General features: G+C 46.9%; 1 protein-coding gene across 1 annotated transcript in view; it reads left to right on the top strand.

Annotated features, from left to right (window-relative positions):
- Nucleotides 1-22,071, top strand: part of LOC102565820 (uncharacterized) — a 65,117-nt gene that overhangs the window by 20,714 nt on the left and 22,332 nt on the right. The window contains exons 2-3 of the mRNA XM_059719818.1: nucleotides 13,889-14,042; nucleotides 20,433-20,533. The gene's annotated coding sequence lies outside the window, so the exon portion shown is untranslated. The remainder of the gene's footprint in view (nucleotides 1-13,888; nucleotides 14,043-20,432; nucleotides 20,534-22,071) is intronic.

Below are 22,071 nucleotides of genomic sequence, written 5' to 3'. Positions count from 1 at the left end.
CAGCTCCTCCCTTACTTCCAGATTATACCAGCAGCCAGGCGATGTTGTTGCCTGGCCTTCCAGCAGCAGAATGCCCTGTTTATATGGGGAGCCCTGAATCCAAAATGGTTGCCCTCATCAGGCAACTGCCGGCTGCTGTTTTCAGGCCCTTAAAGTGGCAGGCACAAACAATGCCCTGCCACAGTAGACTTTAAGAACAATTTAAAAAATCATGAGAGTCAGCAACCCTGAAAATATTCATACCACAGTTTTGGGGGTAAGTGGTGGGGATAGGGGTTGGGTGTAATTAGGAGGGCAGTAGCTAGAAGGAACTGTAAAGGCAAGTGGACTGAAGAAACAAGGCAGCAGAAAGGAGGATATGATGAACCAGTGTTGAGGTGAAGACTGACAGAAAGCATTAAAGCAAGCAGCCAGCCCACCAGCCCATGGAAGAGCAAGTCCAGTCTGAACCATACACTGAGGTCCCCACTTAGGTGACTTCTGCAGCTACTTCTACTATGAAGAGACACTGGTTGGCTCCTCTGCAATCTCTCCTTCCCTATCTGGGCTAGGGATAGAAGTTACACATAAGCCAGTTTAAGTGATGAGAAACTTGTTTAAATCTGTAACAGAACAGAAGCTCAGTGCACATAAACCAGTTTCAAAATGCCTGAAACTGGTTTAAGATAAACCTGGTTGAATGTAGTATCAGACTTAACTGATTTGGGTCAAACCAGTTTATGGGTCTTTTGTCCGAGACCCCTTCCTGGTATAAGTTAAATCACAGTCCCCAGCATCCCAGCATGCTTCCCAGCCCTGGGTTGGGCTGGGCTGGGCTGGGCTGGGCTGTCTGCTCCAGAAAGCAGGGCTGGCCCCACCCCTCTGTTCCCTAACTGGAGCAGTGAGGGCTGGCTGATGGGGGGGGGCAAGCCTGGATGGGGATGCAGCCCAGTCTATTGGGGGGAGGGGAACTGCCTGCCCCCCACCAAACCCTGACTGGGGTCTGGGGCCAGGGTGGGGGTTCGAACACCCCTTCCTCTGCTCAAACTTATTGCTGGCTGCAACTGTGGACTACAAATCCCAGAAGCACCTGGAAGCAGGGAGAGGCAGTGATGAGCAACCCTGCAGAGTCCTGCTGCTGTAATTCTGGACTGCAAACCCCGGAGATCTTGGGGGCAGCAGGAAGAAGAAGTGAACACACAGCTAGAGAGTTGTGCTGTAGCACCCCCAAGCTTCTGGCCTGAGCCACTGCAGGCATGTGGCTGCGTTTCCTGAATCAAAGGTGTCTGTTCACTTCTGTTTCAATTTAATCTGTGCAGTTTAGACTAATCTGCAAAGACTGAATCAATTCAGCCTCAGTCTTTTTGACTGTCTGTACTTAGCCCTGAGGTTATGTGTCTGAGTGATACTATTGGAATCCTTCTGTTCCAGGGTGTGCAAATAGTCCCCTTGGCACAGTTCTTGGTAAGGGGTGGCCCTAGAGTGGGTTCATTTTATCCCCTGACCCTTTCAACAAAGTCCCTGCTTTGGTTGTTTTTGTTCTGCTTGCTGGAGTCTTTTTGGCTGTCCCACAAGATGCTGTTCAAGGACATGGAAACTTGACTGAATGGATTTGAAGGGTCAGCTTCATTTTGTAAAGATTCAAATAATATTTGAGTGCAAAACTTATTGTAAATATGTCCAGGCCAGAAGTCCACTCATAGCAGGGACTGGGAGAGTGAACCCTGGAGTTCATGGAACAGCAGGAGACTTCCATTCTCCATGGAAAGGAGAGAAACATCAGTCCTGACTGCTCCAGACTGCATGCTTGTGAAGAAGGCTAATGGCATCCTGCATTAGTAGTAGCGTTGCCAGCAGACTGAAGGAAGTAATTAGCCCACTCTATTCAGTACTGATGAGGCCACATTTGGAGTCCTGTGTCCAGTTTCGCCACCCCCTACCTCCAAAAAAATGAGGACACGTAGGAAAGAGTCCAGCAGAGGGCAACAAAAATTGTTAGGGGCCTGGGGCACATGACTTATGAGGAAAGCCTGCCAGAACTGGGCTTATTTAGTCTGGAGAAGAGAAGACTGAGGGAGGATTTAATAGCAAACTTCAGCCACATGAAGGGTGGTTCCAAAGAGGATGGAGCTGGACTGTTCTCAGCAGTGGCAGAAGAGAGAGCAAGGGGCAATGGTCTCAAGTTGCAGCAAGGGAAGTTTATGTTAGATATTAGGAAAAACTCTCTCACAAAGAGGGTAATAAAGCACTGGAACACATTACCCAGAGAGGTGACATTTCCATCCTTGGAGGTTTTTACGTCCTGGCTAGACAAAGCCTTGGGTGGGATGATCTTGTTGGGGATGGTTCTGCTTTGAGCAAGGGTTGGATTACATGACCTCTTGAGGTCCCTTCCAACCCTAATTGTCACAGCATAGTGGTGCAGTCATAGCCATGCCCTTCCTGCTTAGAGTGCATAAAAGAAACAGAATCAGGCCCTTTACTCCAGATGCAGTGTGTCCAGGCCACAGGAACATTCTCCGGAAAGCATCCACTCACTTTCCAAAGAGTAGGGAGAGGAGGGGAGAATCAAAAGCAATGCCAGTGAAGTTGCTTTCCTAGCCAATATTGTATCTTGAACACAACACAGCAGCCTCCAGGCATGGAGCACAGTGGACTGCAGCAATACAGACTTTTGTTTGCTCCAGTGCTATTACAAATAGAAGTCAGGTCTGGATGGAGAACAGGGCATCTCCCCAGTTATGAGGGGGAGATGGAAAGAGCTGTACAGAGAAAGCCACTTGTGGTCAACAAACTTACCTGGCACTACAGTGGAAGCCAGGAACTATTCTTGGACACCACCTGCTGGCACCTTAGGTATTCACATATAAACAGACTACAGCCCTCACTATGCTAAAGTGAAAAGGCCAACTTGATTTTGATGGATTTTCAATCAGTTTTGTGGTTGACAGCTTTATAACCAAGGAGAAAGACACTTCTATGCCTTTTTATCAACTATGCTCAGTACAAAAGTGAGCTGTAAATTGGGATGAGGAAAAGGGGTTTTAAAGGGAAGAAAATGAATGAGAGAGAAAATGTGGACAGAGTGCAAGGAAAGGAACGGTTAGCAGTCAGCAGCTTGGAATAGTCAGGAGCCCTGAGTCTCTGTAGCCCTCAGTCTTATGCAAAGGTGTCATAAGCATGATTCTGGTGTAGCAGCATTTTAACTTGTGCCATTCACTAGTGTAAACGGCTGCACAAGATGCCAAGCAATGGTGGATGACGTGATGTAGCCTGAGGTAGAACTGAATGTTTTCTTCTGGGACCGAAACAATCCTAGCAATTGCTGACTGGTGACCAGCTTAAAGTGACAAGGGTATCAAAAGAAAAATCCTATATTAAAAATTGGAATAGCAATTAGTGACCAGTTCTTCAGGGAGGTGGAGAGTGGTGGGGAGGGCAGTGTTAAAGTTTGCATGTGAAATAGCTGTGTAATTCGTACAGAAAGCTACTGATGTGCATTTCTACTGGATTTAGACTGGTGCATGGAAATGATCAGAGACAATTAGTTATGGCTGTAACTGGGGCATCAACACAGACAAAGCAGGTTATAGGCTGAGGGCAAGGAGTTGTGGGAGACATGCTATGAACATGGATTTGCCTTTGCCACCAATAGCAGAAAGATCAGGCCCATGTGTTGTCAGCTGTTCAAACGTTAGCATTGTGAAAATAGGCAGAACTGTCCCCCAGAGAGAGTTCTGTGCTCAGTATTAAGTTAAGAAATTAGTTGATGTTCTAACAGGGGAAGGAGCATGGCGAGGGACATCCATACCCATCAAACTATTGCAAGCCAAAGGAATGGGACTGTTCATTGCTTAACAGTCCAGAACCCTGTTCCAATCCCGTGCTACAGTGAGTCCACGATTGTTATGGTATTAATCCTTATTCCTATCTGCATTAGGTTGGAGTCAGGCCCGCTATGTTCAGGTCACTATTTCTCTTCTTTTCCGACTTGTAATTTAATTTACCGCAGGGAAGCATCTACGCATGCATTTTACTGCAGAGTTGGCTAAATAGGTCTGCAGTAAAACATCACCATCTACATGTGCCATGCTATTAGGCCAGAGTAAACTAATTAAGTCCTCCACCATAGGATAGTACTACCTGACACAAGTACTATCCTATGGTAGTTATTTAGTGTGCCACAATACACATGTAGATGGTGAATGGGGCTGGCTGGGGCACAAAGGTGCTACAGTGGGGGAACTGTCTGCCAGCTAGCCCTGCACTGTAGCACCATTATGCCTCAGCCAGCCCCTCTGCAGCACATTGAGCCAGGGCAGAGCAGCTCTAGGCTGGCAGGCTGACCCCCCAATTCCCCTGCCAGCCAGGACTGTGCCACATCACCTTAACATGCTGTGGTCCCGGGTGCATGTGTAAGCAAGTTTCTTCAGGTGCACTAATTTCACATGTAGATACACCCACAATTTTACGAATAATAACTTCCAATTAAATAATTTTGTTTCAAGTGTTGAGGATAGAATATTTTCTTAAAGGTTCACCTTTCCTAAAATCTGCAAACTGGGACTGGCTGGAAACTGAAATAATGCTAGTACTAATGACTGGAGCAAATGGGGTCTTTGAAGTGAAGTACTCTGGATCTGTCTACAGGAGCCTTCAGATTCTCAGACCAGGAGACCCTTAGAGTCTCTTCCATCATTCAAGTACAGGGCAAGTTTCTGTCCAACCCCATTGATTCTCTTGACTGATGCTTATCCTACCACAGGCTCCAAGATTCTACTGATGGATGATTTTCAGTGGAATACATTGATCCACCTTCTTACCTATCTTCATTTGTCCCTCACGGTTTTACAAAGCTGTTTGTCACTGTACAGACAGCCCCATAGGACTGTCAGGAGTCTCTGTCTTTTCTTTTTTTTATAGCTCAAACTATGTTTTAATTCTTTTTTTTTTTTTTTTTAATCTATTTTATTACTTGCCGCTGATTTCCTTATAGACTGGGAGGTGTTTGGGAGAAGAGAAAGATGTTAGTTCTGTGAGATGTCTTGGGCACAGGCATTAGCTCCTGGATATGGAGTTTGCTCAATGGCTTGTACTAAGGACATTACTCAGTACTGTAAAGATTCAAATTCCTCTGAGAGTTGTTTAAAGTGATCATGATGAAAGAGGTTTCTTTCTGACAAAGCCAATCCTTTCCTTATTTGCTTCTATGCTCTGTTCCACAGAGTATTGTTTCCATGCCACATCATCTAGTGTCTCTTTACACATCAATCCACCCAAAGGAGAAAGGAGCCTTTTCTTGGAAGACACTGGAAAGTTTCTCTGGCCCAGAAGTTTCTCTGGTCATTTCTGCTCTTTTTTGCCAACAATTGAAATTCCTGATGTGATTTATAGTTTACATCTGTATAAAGTAATCCATAGATGGCAGGCAGTCTTATCGATTGCATTGAAGAATGCATCTAGTCCTTAATGCTCTGAATCTATTGCAAACAATGGAAAAGCAGTAAGTCTAACTATACCAAAGCCTAGAAAAACAGGTGGGGTTAATTTAAAAGAAAAGACAGATATTGTTGAAATGGTTTGAGTACATCTAACAGATGACAAGGTTTTTTTGTTTTGAGGGAATGCATCACGGTTTTCTTTCCAGGTGAAATACTACTGCTATCTCATACTTTTAACTGCAAACTCCCTTGCATTCATAATAGACAGTCATGCATTTCCTTTGTTATTCATGTCTATTTTTGCTGGGGTCTTGCAGATGGAATGAATGTGAACATCCAGCTACAATATTCTCTTTATCACTGCCAGCATAAGCTGTGATTCTCCAGTATTTGGACTGTATAGGTAGTTCAGAGTGAACTGGCTATACATTGTCTGTGATACAGAGAAGCTTTGCTGGGCCACTCAGCATGGGCAGTCTCCCTGAAAGACTGGGGGATTGCTTTACCTACCAATTGCCCATTTTACCACCATTGTCCTATCTCTCTCAGCCCATGACAACAGTGCTATAGAAGGTACTAGAGCGGGAAGTTCTGCAAAGCAGGGAAGATAGAATGATCTGGTTTCCCACCTTGATCTACATCAGCGGTTCTGAACCAGGGGCACACGTAACCCCAGGGGGTACGTGAAGCCTCATCAGGAGGTATGTGAGATATATTTCATACATTATCTAACACAGGTCAAAAAACTAATTTCCAATTGAAAGGGGGTACGTGAAGTCTCACTCTGAGATGAAGGGGTACGTCAACTGAAAAAGGTTCAGAACCACTGATCTAAATCTCTGCGAATCCAGCATGGTGTCATACCACTCAAATGACCAATCAGGTCTCTTTAAAACACCTGTAGAGATCATTTGGTGCTACTGTGGATTATATCTACATCTATTCTAATATTATAAAAGCCATAGTCTGTCTGCCTGTCCATAACGCTTTATTCGCACTCTGGTTGGCTGATGGAAACAACCAATCAGCGTGTGAATGCAACGTTCAGACAGGAGGTGGTGGCATGGCGGAGCACCACTGTGATAGTGGGGACACAGGGGATGTGTGTGAGTATAGACAAATGACCTCAGGCAGAATCTTCAGTACTGCCTACAGTTAAATTTACCCAGCATTTAACTGGGCAAATGCTGTGTAAATTATGTTTCTCATTTGCTTGTCTAAATTATGTTTCTCATTTGCTTATAATTTAAGCAAACTTCAACCATGCAAGTTGCAAATCTGTCTGCGATCTGTCTGCCTTGGGCTGAATTTTTCCAGCCTAAATGTCAACCTGCTTTTGATAATGAGATCTGGGAAAAATATGTTGTTTTGCTCTTATTAAAATATCCATTCCCTTCAGGAGTGATAATCCGCAGTGCATGGCATTGGGATCCTGAATGAGAGGATGTATCCCTTGTTTTCCTCATGATACTCTTCCACAGAATTTTACCCAGCTATGAGCTTGTGAAAATCACTGTTCACACATAGGTATTAGAGGGTTGTTAAAGGCTGGCAGCATTGCTTTAGGAAACTTCCATCTGCACTAAGCATGAAGGCATGGGGCAGTCTGACTACAGGCAGATGTTGTCTTTGTGCCACTCTAAACGTTTGTATAGCAACACAAAACTTGAGCAAACAGACATCTTAGCCTTTTGACCTGCCAAGATGCCTAAATTTTGTGATGGCAATGACCCTAGTCATACGTTATTTTGCCTTTTGCAGCTGGTGTCTGTTAGCTTACAGTGGGAGAGTGGCTGCCCACATTCTCTAGCTTTCCTGGGCAGAAGCTCTTGGGGCTTCAGGGGCCTAATCCTGTCAGACAACAGCCCTGTGGTTTGGCAGCATGATCTGTGCTCCATGGGAATCCCTCCAGGGGTTTCCTGGGGTACATGTCTGCTAGCCTGGAAACAGGCAGTCTCACTGGGGCTCCCCTCTCTTGGCTTGCAGACCACCGAGGCCTGGCATCAAGAAACATGCGCTAAGGGGAACATCTCCTGCAGAGGGGAACCTGGCATATATTCTTCCTTGCCATGCCCTGGGTCAGGGCGTGGTCTGCAAGCCCAGGGGGGAAACCCCTGTGTGAGCTTCCCCTTCCAGGTTTGCAGATGTGCACCTTGGGAATTTCCTGCAGGGGAATTCCTCTGAGCCCCAACAGGGGTGTGTCTGCAAATAGGGGGTTTCCACTGCTTGCATGTGCCCCAGGGCAGAACACAGCACCCAGGCACAGCACCTGGGGCCATTTTATCACAGGATTGGGCCCAGTGGTGACATGTAGGGGGTGCATGGGGGGACTCCCCCTTCTCCCCCCCGGTTGCTGACTGGTCATTGTGGGGAGCTCATGCCCCCCCCCCAAGGTGGCACCAGTCACCCATGATTGGTCCCATGAAGCCCCAGGAGTTGCAGGGGCCTGACAACAGCCCCAGCTATGTCTGGGACAGACATTGCCTAAACCAGTTTGACCCAAATCAGTTAAGTCTGATACTACATTTAAGCAGGTTTGTCTTAAACCGTTTTCAGCCATTATTTGAAACTGGTTTATGCACACTGAACTTATGTTCTGTGACAGGTATAAACCAGTTTCTGATCACTTATACTGGTTTATGCATAATATCTGTCCCTAGCCCAAATGTCAATGAAGCAGATCAGCTGTGTTGCAACACGTGCAGCACAGAGGATTGCACTTCAAAGACTATGTCTGTTTCCAACCTTTGTGTGTGTTTATGCAGATAGGATGAGAATGCACTGGACTGGAGGGAAGAAGGGGTTGGGGACAGAAAGCTTAAGGAAGCATGAGGGGAAGAGGGAAAGAAGGAGGCAGGCTAGGGGAAGTGGAGTAGAAGGGACTATAGTCACTAGACATGTTCCCCTTCAGAGCCTGCAGTAGAATTCCAACATCTCCATGCCATCAGCAAACAGCTGTATAACCCAGTGGTAAAGTGGGTGTTATCTGCTTCTGATGTCTGGCCCTTGGAGAGGAGAATAACCTACAGGTGCTACCAGCTGCCCTATTAAATGGTAGCAATTTATATTGTGCTGTTCTAGCTCTGCTGAGGATTCACAGAACTCAGTGTATTTTCCTTTAAAAAACAACAAACTTAGGACCAGTACATCAAAAAATGACATTAGAAGAAATTGAACTTTAAAGTCAAGCAGTAAGCAGGAAACACCATAAACAGGCTGCTTGTGCAAGCTTAATTTTGCCATTTGTGAGAGAGTCGCTTCTATCAAGGTGCCTGATTTGCAAAAGCTCTGAGCACTCATGGTGGCAAGTGACATTGCCATGCTTTACACACACACAACTGCACAGTGCCATACTCTCTGAAAGAACAAGCCCTTGGAGACTCAAGATGGGCACTGCAAAGAAGTGGCAATTTAGTAGTTTGGATTCTGCGTTTCTTAGGTCCCTAGCTGGGGACTGTGAACATTGCTTATATAATATTTGTGGAGCACTTGCATGCAGCAATGGTGAATCTGTAGAAAAGATCAGGAAGAAATGGAAAAATCTATATTCAGTTCAGGGCTTGGTGGGTGTGTGTTGAATAGTTCTCGGGCCACACAGCATTATGGAAATTAAAATAAATATTGGATAGCTATCCATTCCATGAGCGCTATTGAATAGCTCACTGTTCACTGAGTGCTATGCAATGCATCACTGAATGAGGCAGGGTCCAATGGAAAAAGACTAGGACATGACTGTGTGACTATCCTAATGGCTACGCACAAGGTGGGGATACATTTAATTTAGGGTGCTTATATTGTAAATTATCACTGCTTGACTTCATTTTCATATGATTCTCTCTGTAATGTCGATTTGTATTCAACATACATTCACATACTCTGCTTGTCAACATCATAAACCACTGAATTCATGTTCCCCAGTGCTGCCACCACTGGCTGGCCAGGCACCATGTAAACTCTCTTTTACTGACTAGAAACAGGCAAATTTACCAACCGCCAGCCAGTAAGTGAGAACATATGTGAAAAATATGTTCCATCGTTTGCTTCTCATGAGCCTAGCAGTTGGCAGAGCGCTGCTGTTTTTATATGGAGAGGAAGACAAGGAAAATGAGAGTTTTGACTGATTTATACCTTCAAATTGTTGCCCTTAATCCAGAGCTCAAGCAGGGGATTTGATAGGGATCAGTGAATGAGTGTTATCCATGAAAGTGCCTTTAAGCCTGTTGAAGTAAACTACTCAGTGGAGTCCTGTTAATTTCTTATTTTTTGTTCCTTCCAAGTATATTTGCAGTTGGCAAAGGGTGGACATATGCCTGTCTCCAACAATTTAAAGCAGATGATTTTGCTTCTAGAAATACCCAAACTGGGTCTCCAACCCAGAGCCTATTGACTACATGCTTGTTGTCCTTACCAGTGTACTGACACATCTTGCCCCATACAGCAGTGTGATGATATTAATCCATGGTGCTGAAGGCACCCAGATTAACTCAGCACTGGATTAAGATGTTGAGCTCTTAGAAGATTAGCATATATAGTTTTCAACATTTCCAGACCTGTACTGAAAATGATTTCCCATGAGGTCACTGACTCTCTGCCAGTTGGCCTGTCGCTTTGTGTTAGATTTAAAGCATGTGGGTGCAACTAAATTCAGTCAGAAGAGGTCAGAGTTTCTGCATGGTTAGGATGTTATTCCCTACAGTCCCAAATGGGATAATACATTATTTGTATTAACGTGTCCTATATTTGGCTCAGGGTTTGGAAATGCACGTGGGCCTCAGATGACTCAGAGGCATAATAATGGAATACAGAGCCTATCATCTCTAGGTTACCAAGACAACTTCAGCCCAAGATGGAAGGGAGAAAAGTAAAGGGTTACTACTATTTATGTGATGCCAATCTGGTCAGTTCCTCGTATCTAAATACTACTAAAGGAAGCATAGAGTGTGAGTTAGTTGACCTGGCTTCTATCCCTAGCTCTTCTCCAACCCACCATGTCACTGCAGTTACAAGTCATTTTGCCTCATTGTGTTCCCCCCACTCTACACTTTGTCTGTGAAGTCTTTGAAGCATGTGGATGTACAGTTCCTACCTCAATAGCAACCGTAATCATGTCTGGAGTACTGCTGCCAATTTCATGATGGTATTGCTCATTGCCATGTATGTATTTATTTCATAATTTTTTCATACTGCTATCTGTTTCACAATATTTACTAGCCTCATCTTACATAAATACTTTATTTGAAGCTTTATTTATTACATTTAAATAAGTTCAATGATCAGTCATCCATGCATGCATGATGGGGTCCTTCTGGAGTCATCCACTCAATAGCTGGTTTTGTGATAACCTGGGTCTTGCCCAGCTCTCAATGAATGTATTACAATGGACTGATCTCCTTTGTAGTCTCAGGAAAGGGACCAAGACCCTAGATGGTGAGCATCCCTCCTGCTCCCTGAGGTGGTGCATGGTGGCCAGAGCTGAGAACCATTAATAGAGGAGTGAAGAGAACTTAGCCCACGACAGCCCATTTTCTCCTATGAATCAGTTCTGTAGCAGGAGAAGAGATCTCTGTTTGCCAGGACTTTGTGCTAAACACTTCTACCTCAGTGGGTGTGTCTACATGAGAGATTTACTGCAGAGCTGCCTAATTAGCTTGCAGTAAAGTCTCCACACCTACATATGTGCCCTTATTAGGCTGCAGGAAACTAATTAACTCTGCCATAGGTTAATACTTGTAAATACAAGTACTATCCTGCCACGGTGTTCATTAATGCGCAGCAGTGCATGTGTAGACACTGATGGGGCTCATTGGGGCATGAGGGTGCTTCAGTGCAGGGGCTGCCTGCTGGCTAGCCCTGGGCTGGAGCACCCTCATGCCCCAGCCAGCCCCTCTGCAGCATATTGAGCCAGGTCAGAGCAGCTCTGGGCTGGCAAGCTAACCCCCAGACCCTGTTCCAGCTGGAGATGTTCCAACCTGGCTCAATGTGCTGAGGTCCTGGGCGCATGTGTAAACATGGCATCTGGGAGCAATAAACTCTAGTGCAATATGCATATTGTGCCAGAGTTTATTGCTTTGCATTAATCACACATGTAGACACACCCAGTGAATGCTGAATAAGTGCTGTTAATGAACACTAACCTCACTAAATTTCACCCTGGAGCCTTCTTCAGTTCATTGCACCAAATTCATCCTTGTATAACAGAACTGAAGTCAACAGAAATATGCTCTAGTACATGATATCTTGTCCTGATATTGCTTATAACCATACAGGAATCCTGGTTTTCTGTGTTTAAAAATTCCAAAATTCTCTGATTTAAAAAAAAAAATCCCAAATTGATTAAAAAACCCCAAATTCTTGTTTTTCCATGATTAAAATGAAATGCCACTATATATAGGTATCAGTTGAACACAATGTTTTATTGATATATTTACAATTTTAAAGCAGTTTGGAAGCCTACCAGTGCCTCAGTCATTAAAATAAAATAAAATCCAAATACCTCTTTATTTTGGCATTTAATTTTAGTCTTTTTATCATGGAAAATCAGAGGTCCCCTGCCCCCTTCACACAACAGGATGTGGGTCTAGTTGTGGCTGTCCCCCCACCCCCACACTGCTTTGTGGCACTGAGCAGCCCTGCTATGCCAGTGCCCTGCCCCTATGTTGTTGCCCCTTCTGGTGGGCCAGTAGTGGTGCTTCTGTGCTGAGTCACCCGCCTCACTGTGCCCAACCAAAAGCCAAGCTTCGAGTGCCTCCTCTGGGGTGCCTACATTGGGCCGACCACCTGGGGCAACCGCTGCCACCACTTGAGCTCTGATCTTTGTTAGGGCTCTGTGATGCCTGGGGCACACAGACCCTGTAGACCTTGAGGGTGCTTAACCCACTGTGGGATTCTGGGGTGCTTCTTTTAGCCTGAGGCATACACAAGCTGCCTCCTGTACAGGAGGAGTGCAAAAAGCCAGGCCCACCTTAGCCAGTTGAGTAAGTGAGCCAAAAAAGGCTGGTCCCTTCCCTCTTAAGCACACACAGCAAGGTGTGCTAGAACAGATAAATTTATTGATCAAAGAGGGATAGGGTGAGGAAGGAATACAAAACAATAGAATATAGAAAGAGAACTACCCTTGAGCAAAACAGCATAGGCTTGTTGCCTTTTGACACGCGACTAAAACACTGAAATCTAAGCTCCTAGCTAGATTTCAGGTAAATTACTTACATCTACATCCAGAGAATTCTGGAGGCCCATAGCTTGATTCAGTGGCCAGAAGATGTCTCCCCACCCTCCTAAGATGGACCCTTTAAATAACCTTTCTGACCTCATCACCAGGACCCAGCCATAAACCAGTATCCTCGGACCACATCTGATGCTGACTGGTTAGTTTGAAAAATGTCAGCACCCTCAGGTAAGGGTTTAGCGTTACACAGGACAAGGGAAGAGCGAGCTTCCCCCCTCCCTCAGGAACTTCTCCAGTCGAGGTCACCTAGCTGTCCAAGTCACCAGGTGGAAACAGCAGCCAGATTTGGGGGGCCGAGGGGGTTGGGCAAACTCAGAGCAGGAAGGCAGACAAAGAGAGTGGTTCCTTCACAACCCTCACTCCCAACCCACAGCCGTCTGGCCCTTGTGGTGCCCCCCACTCCCAACCCACAGCCTCCTGCCCCCAGCCCCCCAGTGTGTGAGGAAGGGGGTGGGTGTGTGGGGAACAGGGTTGGTGTCTGGGGAAGAGGAGATGTGCGTACAGGCAATGCATGGAGGGAACAGGGTGATTCAGCAGAGGTGATTCAGCACAGGTGATTCAGCAGAGAGGCAGGAGGGTATGTGTCTCCCCAGATTTCTGCACCCACAATGGGGTGTGGGGCACAAAGCATGGGGCTGCAGCCAGGCCAGACCAGTTCTGGGCAGGAACCACCTCTGCAGCCCAGTACGAGGGACTTGGCACAGGAGGGAACGCTGTGCCATCATGGCCACCAAGGTGAGGCACAGTGACAACTTTCTTCCCCCCACTGCTGCTGGGCAGGGCTTGGTGGCCATGGTGGTGTGGCAAAGGTGGCTCAAGCCCAGAGCTCATTTGGCCCTGCCACACTCTACTCTGGGTGCAGAAATCTGGGGGGGGGGGCATATGCCCCTCCACCCTCCTGCTGTATTGCCTGTGGGCCCCCCGCTCCGCCCCTGCTCCCTTAGACTTATGTGAAGGGAGCTACAGGAGCTGCTCTCCACCACAATGCCTGGCTGCCACGTGCATCTGTGTGTGCACAGATGCACGTGGCACCCCCTGCCCCCTGCATCCCACTCCCCCCAGCCCCAAGCAGCCTCTTGCAGGATTACAGAGTTCCAGCCTGGGTTTTTCTCCTTTTAAGGAGAAATTCTGCATTTTTCTGCAGCAGTCGGAAAACCCAGATCTCTGATATTCAACAAAACCTTGTTTTGGCTGAATCTGTTCATTTTTAATAAGGACAATTCTGAAATCCTTTCTGTCTTAGGTGATGTGAGCACCTTGGTCCTCTAAGACCCAGAGGGACCTGACACTGGAGGAAGATAGGGCCAGGATCCAGGACAGCCTTGACAGAGTGGAATCTCGGGCAGAACGAAATTGGCTGAAATTTAACGGGGATAAGTGCAAGGTCCTTCACATGGGTAAGAAGAACCCTCACCACAACTACACGGTGGGTGGTGGTCCGTTGGCACAGCATCTGAGTGAGACCTGCTTGGTCAATTACATTCACATATGTACATTCACGATTGGTCAATCGTGACCCCCACCCCCTGAGTGAGGGGGGCCATGATTGACCAAAAGATAAATATAAGCCAGCAGTGCGATGAGGTTGCCAGAAGAGCAAACAGACCTCTGGCATGCATCAGCCGATGCGTGGCCAATACATCCAGGGAGGTGCTCCTTCCTCTCTACTTAGCACTGTTAAGGCCTCCTCTGGAGTACTGTGTCCAGTTCTGGGCCCCGCATTTCAAGAAGGACATGGATAAGCTTGATAGGGTACAAAGAAGGGCCACCCGTATGGTCAAGGGCATGAAGGATAGGCCTGACAAGGAGGGAGAACTGGGCCTGTTCAGCCTGAGTAAGAGAAGACTAAGAGATGACTGATAGCTGCCTACAAGTATGACAGAGGTGAGCACCAGGATCTAGGGGAGCAACTCTTCAGGAAGGCACCCCCAGGGGGGATGAAGACCAATGGGCATAAGGACGGTAATAGGAATTTACCCTAATAGAGGGTAAATTCAGGCTAGATATAAGAAAGAACTTCTCTGTAAGGGTCACAAGAATCTGGAATACACTCCCGGAAGAGGTGGTGCAATCACCCTTCTTGGAGGTGTTCAAGATAAGACTGGATAGGCACCTTGTTGAGCTCACCTGAGCCCAATAACTTCCTGCCCGTGGCAGGGAACTGGACTTGATGATCTTACAGGTCCCTTCCAGTTCTATGGCACTTCATGTGATTATCTATGCTGCCTTTCCTGCCACAAGCTTAATTCAGGGTCATTTAGTCTTTTCTGGCTAAGCACCAAAAAGAGTTTGCTTATTTTATATGATCAAAATGACTTTATAGCATTTTTGTGTGTGAAGAAGGTTCCCTTTTCTATTGCTATAGCTGGTATTTACAGACTTTTTCAATATGAAAATGGATTACAGGGATGTAAAATTATTTAATGACTAAAGGAAAAGACTTCAAATGCAGCCAGATGTCTCCCCTCCACGTTTCACCCCCAGAAGATTTAGTCTAGGTGAGCGCATCTACAAGTGAAATTAGCATTGCTGAATAAACTCTGGCACAGTTCATGCCAAAGTTTATTGCTTCTGGGCACAGCATTTATACGTGCACCCGGGACTGGATCAGGTTGAGCAGGGTGGCAGTGTAATGGGCTCAGGGGGTCAGCCTGCCAGCCTGGAGCTTCTCCACCCCAGCTCAATGTGCTGTGGCAGGGCTGGCTGGGGCATAAGGGTGCTCCAGTGTGGGGCTACCTGGCAGGCAGCCCCTGCACTATAGCACTTTCATGCCCCAGCCAGCTCCGGTCACCGTCTATATGTATGTTGTGGTGCACTAAATAACTCCTCCATAGGATAGCATTTGTGTCAGCAATACTATCCTATAACAGAGTTAATCAGTTTCCTGTGGCCTAATAGCGCTACATGTGTGGATGGTGACTATACTGCAGAGCTAATTAGTCTACTCTGCAGTAAAGCACACATGTAGATGCACCTGGTATTAAGATAAATAAAACTGTAGATGAGAGCTGAACATCAGTGAACATTTTGGTTCAGCACAAATCAAGGAGGACAGAAGTATTTTGTCCCAACAGGCATCCTTGTCATGTACTGAGGAATCCCAGGGAGAGCAAACTCAGCATTTAAGTACTTGCCTATGAAAGTAAAAGTGTATCATGTCATACAGAAGTTTAGATAGGGAGGGTATGTTAGCTGGATGTAATTCATGGATTATACAGCATCATCCTAGAAAGGCAGAGAATTGGAACCATTCTTTCTATTCTGGTGTTGAAAATATTTGAAATTGGTGACAGACAGGGGGGACAAGGCTGAACTCCTCAACGAGTTCTTTGCCTCAGTGTTCCTAAGTGTGGGGCACAACAAGTCTCTCACTGGGGTTGTAGAGAGGCAGCAGCAAGGCGCCAGACTTCCATGCGTAGACCCTGAGATGGTGCAGAGTCACTTGGAAGAACTGGATGCCTTTAAGTCGGCAGGCCCGGATGAGCTCCATCTGAGGGTGCTGAAGGCACTGGCCGACATCATTGCAGAGCCACTGGTGGGAATATTCGAACGCTTGTGGCGCACGGGCCAAGTCCCGGAGGACTGGAAAAGGGCCAACGTGGTCCCCATTTTCAAAAAGGGGAGGAAGGAGGACCCGGGCAACTATAGGCCAGTCTCACCTCCATCCTTGGTAAAGTCTTTGAAAAAATTATCAAGGCTCACATTTGTGAGAGCCCGGCAGGGCAAATTATGCTGAGGGGAAACCAGCACGGGTTTGTGGCAGGCAGATCGTGCCTGACCAATCTAGTCTCTTTCTATGACCAGGTTACAAAACGCCTGGACACAGGAGGAGGGGTGGATGTCATATACTTAGACTTCAGGAAGGCCTTCGATACGGTATCCCACCCCATACTGGTGAACAAGTTAAGAGGCTGTGACTTGGATGACTACACAGTCCAGTGGGTGGCGAATTGGCTAGAGGGCCGCACCCAGAGAGTCGTGGTGGATGGGTCGGTCTCGACCTGGAAGGGTGTGGGCAGTGGGGTCCTGCAGGGCTCGGTCCTTGGACCGATACTCTTTAATGTCTTCATCAGTGACTTGGACGAGGGAGTGAAATGTACTCTGTCCAAGTTTGCAGATGACACAAAGCTATGGGGAGAAGTGGACACGCCGGAGGGCAGGGAACAGCTGCAGGCAGACCTGGATAGGTTGGACAAGTGGGCAGAAAACAACAGGATGCAGTTCAACAAGGAGAAATGCAAAGTGCTGCACCTAGGGAGGAAAAATGTCCAGCACACCTACAGCCTAGGGAATGACCTGCTGGGTGGCACAGAGGTGGAAAGGGATCTTGGAGTCCTAGTGGACTCCAAGATGAACATGAGCCGGCAGTGTGACGAAGCCATCAGAAAAGCCAATGGCACGTTATCGTGCATCAGCAGATGCATGACGAATAGGTCCAGGGAGGTGATACTTCCCCTCTATCGGGCACTGGTCAGACCGCAGTTGGAGTACTGCGTGTAATTCTGGGTGCCACACTTCAAGAAGGATGCGGATAACCTGGAGAGGGTCCAGAGAAGGGCAACTCGTATGGTCAAGGGACTGCAGACCAAGCCCTACGAGGAGAGACTAGAGAAACTGGATCTTTTCAGCCTCCGCAAGAGAAGGTTGAGAGGCGACCTTGTGGCTGCCTATAAGTTCATCACGGGGGCACAGAAGGGAATTGGTGAGTATTTATTCACCAAGGCGCCCCCGGGGGTTACAAGAAACAATGGCCACAAGCTAGCAGAGAGCAGATTTAGATTGAACATTAGGAAGAACTTCTTCACAGTTCGAGTGGCCAAGGTCTGGAACGGGCTCCCAAGGGAGGTGGTGCTCTCCCCTACCCTGGGGGTCTTCAAGAGGAGGTTAGATGAGTATCTAGCTGGGGTCATCTAGACCCAGCACTCTTTCCTGCTTATGCAGGGGGTCGGACTCGATGATCTATTGAGGTCCCTTCCGACCCTAACATCTATGAACCTATGAATCTATGAATCTATAACACAAACTGTTGACTAATATAAACTAGCAATAGGTATGACCCACAAAGTTTGGATCCAGACTTAAACTATCCCTCATATCTGAAGGGTTTTACTTGGAGTTGATGCTTGGTTCAAGCCTATCCTGAACACTAATTAGGAGTAGAAAAAAACAGCTAGGTTATCTAAACAGTGTTCTTTCCAGAGCTGGACTGTTTCCTATATACTTTTTAAGGTTTCATCCAGTCTAAATATTCATGATGTGAAGCGAATTAGATGCAGCCAAGGAAGTAACTGTACCAGAAGCCCTGGGAAATGCAAGGCCATGGAATTAGTGTTATTATCTGGCCATTTCCTTACTCAATGTGGGACTTATTCATGGAAATTTCTAAGAATGACCTCTTGACTAGCTCAGAGAGGCTTGAGATCTGTACTTACTGCCAGTTAGCATGAGCCCTCCCTTTTGGCTCTCTCTTCAACACCTTTGCATTGATAAGAATATTTATGGATGGGAAACATGCCCATCTGCCCAATTTCTGACTAGTTCAAATGGGGAGCCTAAGCAGAGTCACTCCTAAGTAAAAGGCAGGTGGACTGAGCAGAGAGGCTAAATGGGAGGAAAAGAAGAGGAGCTGACAGGAGGAAATGAAAGTGCTTGAAAGTAGAAAAATAAGCAATAAGGAAGGAAAGAGAAAAGACGCAGGCAGTAATGTGGATTCCAGCTGAGGAAGAAGGATGATTCTGGGATTAAGCCACTAGTATGGGATTCAACAGACTTCCTTTTGGCTCTGTCACAGACTTTCTGTTATCCATGTAGCCCAGGGGTGGGTAATTATTTGGGCCTGCAAGCTACATAGGCAGTCCTGGGGAGCTGCTGTAGGCTGGTCAGCAATCCCCGCTACCAAGAGCCCAAAGCTTGTGCTCCCTGTTGCTCCTCTTTGCCACCACCAACAGCGCACACCTCCAACCCCAACTCCGGCCCGCTCTGGACTTGCCTTTGCGGTTCCTTTCTGCTGTTGCCTCTGGGCCACCCAGCAGGGCATCAGTGACAATGCAGAGGAGCTGCAGTCAAGCCTGGGTATGGGCTCTAGACAGCTGCAGCAAAAAGGGCCCAGCAGCAGTGAAGGGGAAGGGATGCTTTTTCCCAGTACAGAGCAGCAGCTTCTGCCTGGCTGCTACTGCTGCTGCTGCCGCTGCTCAGCATGGGCAGGCGAGTCTGGAGCAGGTGCGGGGCAGGCCAAGGTTGGAGCTGTCCGTGCGGGTTCTGCCTGGTCCACTCGACTGGGCTGAGTCTGGAGTGGGCGCGAGGCCATGCGCATGGGTACCCACCAGTACCACAGGGCTAGACCCAGTGGCCATTGCAGCCAGAAGGAGCTGCTGCTACCTGGGCTGTCTAGAAAAGCAGTCCAGCTGTAGAGTCACCTCAGCCCTACTGCGTGCCCAGGGGGTGGTGGGATGTGCCGTGGGCCAGATGGTGCCTGGGCCAGTCGGGACTGAGGGATCTGCTGCGGGCTGGACAGAGTCCCTCCATAGGCTGGATCTGGCTTGTGGGCCGTATTTTCCCTACCCCGATGTAGCCTATCTATTCCTCAGTCCACCCTGCGTAAGATGGGGTAATAAATACTTCTCTAGTGGAGGTGTAGTAAGAATAAATTCATGCATATTCATGAAGAACTCAGACACTGAATTTACAGAGCCATGTGTGTAGACAGCCACATGCAATCGGTGCACAGTTGACATGGAAGCCTAGAGTGTAATAACCTGTAGGTCCCCTGCAGACTGGAACAGGAGTTCTGGAGAGGATGATTTGGTGGTGATGCCAGGAAGTTTCCAGGAAGCCCCATGTGCTTGAGGATTACACCAGCAATGCACCTCACGGGCATGTCCAGACAAGCACACACATATGGTTTGTGGAACATCAAAACTGTCTGAGGTGCCACAAACTGAATGTGACATGTGCAAATGTTTGCCACGTTGCAAATTTGCAGCACAGTGCCAAAATGTAATAACAGGAACTCCAGGTATCAAAAAAACCCCACTGCCACAAAAGACAGCATGGCGCAAGCTCCAAGAGTGTGCACCACAGCAACTGGAGGCTGGGTCTTCCAGGGAGAGGTTCTGGCTGCTGGCAAGAGCATCTCCACTGTTTTAGGTGTCCCCCAGCTACTCCGGTATGCTAGGAGCTGGGAGGAGTGGAAAAACGGCAGCTTCCCTGAAGCGGGGCCTTTTTATGAAGGTTGTGGTTGCCAAGATATTTAATGAAACTGAATTGTCACAGAAACAAATCATTTTCAAAATGCAATAGTGCATTTATACAGCAAACCCTAGGTGCAGGGGCATGCATAGCAGCAAAAAGCAGCAGCAAAAATTAGTGTCACTACTGTTTGTGCCATGGCAAACGCATGCCTCTGCATGTGGGGATGTGCCCCATGGTTGCAAGCAGTAGAACTGAATACAGGGCACTAAATAAAGATCTACCTTGTTGCACCCCAAATGGAGTCTCTTTATTATTTAACAGAACCCTGTGCATGAAACATATAGAAAGGCACATTCACAGGGTACACAGTGTGTGCCTATTTCCCCCAACATAGTTAACACAGGTGCAAAATGGCTTGTTTTTCATGAGAAAGTCCTGACGTGGCTGCAGGATATTCAACCCTAACCAGGGTTGTCAACCCCCCAATTTTTTTTTTACTTATAACCTGTAAGCTTTTACTGACAACCAATCTTTTTTAGTGACACATGTTTCTCTGATATATGGTTTACGTAATGTAAATATAACTCTTCCATCAGGGCCTGCCAGGTGGCTAACAGAAAAGATCACAACAGATTGACACCCATGGGACACAGATGCAGCTATGGAGGAGGCTGGAGGCTGCGATTAAAACCCTAAGGTAATTTAGCACCAGTTGGGCTGTAGCTGGGGCTGGTTAAGCTGTCTGAATGTTGCTGTTATAGTAAAGTAGGCCCAGATCAGGGAACACAATACAAACACCACTTCAGGGCTCTGGGTACCTCCTGCAGGACTACTTATTCCATCCAAGTGTAGCAGGTGAGATACTAGGTGGCAATATGGAGGGGACAGAGAGCAAGCTACATCCACTAGGGGCACTGCACCTGCCCCTCACGGCGAGGTTTGCCACAGGCCCCTTATTTAACCCCATATCCTGTTGCCTCTGACTGCATCATGCTTTTCTTCCTTCTCCCCCCACCACCAAACTTTACCCCTGCTGGTCCCACTCCTCTCCATCCTACCACAGCCCTGCAAAGAAACCTGTTATCCAGAAGTATTACAGGCAGTCTGGGATGAAGCTTTATCAGCCCATGGCTGAGAGAGTCCTCCCTGCAGGGTACTACATTTCCACTGTGACACCAGGTGGCACTGCTGTACTCTGTTAGAGCTTCAATCAAGCTGTGGCTCCTTAATGTTTTTACTGACAGCTAAAGATTTATTTTGCTTGGTGTGTGGGGTTTTTTTTACAGAGTTTATTGACAGCCACTTTTAGCCTGACTTTTTTTTTTTCTTTTTTTAACTAACAGTCAGTAAACTTACTAACAGTTGGCAACCCCGACTAAATTCCTTTGTGACCATTTTGGCTTATATTTAGTGCTCAGCCTGGGAATGAGTAAAGCAATGAAGACAGGCCAGAGAAGGTACTTGGAGGAACTGCTGAAATGCTTATGCAATCCCAGTAGTCAGAAGTGACATACCATCTATGAAACATCCAGGGCATGGGACTGTGCAGGATCAGAGTTCTGTAGAAGGTGTCCTGCACCCTGTCATTCATGTCCTCTTTACACCATTGTCTTTCAATTCTGACTTGATGCTTTTACTTGACATTGCTCAAGAAACTCCATCCATTGCAAGAAGCAGCTTTTCTCCTGCCCCTTGTCATTGGAATGAGTGATGCATAAATGCTGATCTTGTCTGGTGTACACTAGTAACAATAACACCTCATTTAGATATAGTACCTCTCACAAGTGGCTCTCAAAGCATTTTACAAAGGAGGTCTGTTCCATTATCCCCATTCTACAACAGTGGTTCTCAACCTTTTTGAACTCAAGGCACGCCTTGCTAAGGCACAAAACAACCCTCATTAGGTTAAAGGCACCCCTTGGAACATGCTAGCTCTTAACTCTGACTTTTTTTTTTTTTTTACTCTGGAAAAATAAGAGAGCAATATTTCTATTGTAAAGAACTCAGAAAGACCACAACAGGTTAGAAAGGCTTTAACACTATGGATTCCTATTTGAAATCTCCGGGCTTATCTTGTGAATCATGTTTGTACATTCAACAGTGATTATATTGTGTGGCATTCTGCAGCACCCCACGAAAGATCTCAAGGCAGCCCAGGGTGTTGCAGCACCCTGGTTGAGAATCACAGGTAGGGAAACTTAGGACTTCTCCATGCCTCACATAGACCAGTTGCAG

The sequence above is a fragment of the Alligator mississippiensis genome, chromosome 1, assembly GCF_030867095.1.
Source record: "Alligator mississippiensis isolate rAllMis1 chromosome 1, rAllMis1, whole genome shotgun sequence".
Taxonomy (NCBI): Eukaryota; Metazoa; Chordata; order Crocodylia; family Alligatoridae; genus Alligator; species Alligator mississippiensis.
The sequence above is the reverse complement of the archived record's forward strand: the minus strand, read 5'-3'. Positions and strand labels throughout refer to the sequence as shown.